This window comes from Cynara cardunculus (genome assembly GCF_001531365.2).
Source record: "Cynara cardunculus var. scolymus isolate 2C chromosome LG 8, CcrdV1, whole genome shotgun sequence".
Classification (NCBI taxonomy): domain Eukaryota; kingdom Viridiplantae; phylum Streptophyta; class Magnoliopsida; order Asterales; family Asteraceae; genus Cynara; species Cynara cardunculus.
The window spans coordinates 16,108,084-16,109,826 of NC_037535.1; positions in this window are offsets into that span (position 1 = coordinate 16,108,084).

Here is a 1,743-nt window from a genome sequence, read left to right on the forward strand (position 1 = left end):
CATAATTTATATTGCGACGCTGAATCGCAGAAACGCCTATGATCAAGGCAATCCTGGAGGCCTGGTCCTGACCGCCAGTTTTTCCACCCATGCACTGGATAAAGTGAGAAAATAGGTATTGCCAGACAGCTGACATCCTATTTTTCTCAATCTTCGTGAGGGATTTGAGAGGAGCGACGGAGTCCTTCATTGGCCACTGGTAGCCAATGGCATCGAGAAAGGAAATGATCTCGGTGGTGGAGGGTTCGCTGTCAAAGGGACCCCTTGGAAGATGGAGAGCTGAGCAGAATGTAGAAACCCCAAAATTCACTTCCATACGGTTGAAGGTGAAGTGGATTTGCTCCATAGTTCGTCCAACTTCGTCTTGGACCTCGACCACTTCAGCAGTGTACCAGAACTGATGGAGAATTGCCTTAACCATGGGAGGCTCATGGTTGAGAGCGTATCCAAGCGACGACTGTTTGAGGAAGTCCGCCGCCTCTTGGTAGAAGGCTCTGGTGGAGGGTATCTCTAGCAAGGCAATGTGGTTGTTGGCCTTGATAGAGATCTCGTCAATGTTGAAGTTGAAGTTCTTGGCAGCCATCTGTATTTTGTTAAAATAACATAAACAGGAAGGTAAAAGGTTAGAAATGTACCAAGAATATATGGTTAAAGAATATAGAGAAAGTTTTTAAACAAGGAAAAACTTCATTTGAAAAAACCATAAATAATAAGGGTTTTTCAAGTAGAATGTGTGTAAAGAAATAGATTTGTTAATCAAGAAGGAAGTGATCAACAATCTTTAGTTTAATGCATTAAGAGAACAATGTTCTTAACAAGATTAAACATATTTCTTATAACGAAGAAAAAAGAAGAAAAGAAGGATTCTGACCTTTGTGAATGTGAATAGGAAAGGTCGAAAAAGGAGGGTTTGAAGAGAGTTCTTGCTTTGGAAAAATATTAGCAGAGGTTCGTCTAATGATTTTTGAAAGCGTAAAGAGAAAAGTGAATAAGAAATCTCATATTTATAAGTAAGTGTAGAGAGAGAAGAAATATGAGAGAGAGGAAAAAGACGACAGTTCAAAAAGTGGTCATAATGAATAATGTGCCACGTTCTCATCTACAATTGGATGACATTTAATGAGGTAGCATAATGACAGGTCATTTTGTGCGTCTCAAAGTGTCGCTCATAGAAAACAGAGAATGTCATCATAAAGACGATGCATTTAATATTTTCTTTTAAAAACAAAAATTGTTTTTAAGAATATGAAGAGTCATTCAGTTAAAAAAGTACTGAGAGACTTCTTTTAAAACAATTTAACACTGAAAACGAGAAAGTATTTAGTGATGGTTTTAAGACATCATGTTTTAGTGAAGAGAATCACTGAAACTGGCATTTAAAAAACTTTTTGATCACTGAAGAAAAGAGTCAGTTGATCGTTTTAGGTTTTTAAGATGAAGTATAAAGATATACTTTAAGATGTGGTGTGTTGAGAATCACTGACACCACTTTTTAAAACATTTTATCACTGAAAGAGAGAGAGTATTCAGTGAAGGTTTTAAGTTTTAAAAAGAGAAGAGTAATCATACCTTAAGAGTAGATATATTTACTCAAGAGTTCAGTGTTAAGTATAGAGCACTGAATCATTTCACTTACTGAGTGATGTTTAATGACTGAAGGTTAATCTTCAGTGTTCAACAGATATTAAATCTTGTCTCATCAAGAGGCTTGGTGAAAAGGTCAGCGAGTTGATACTCAGTTGG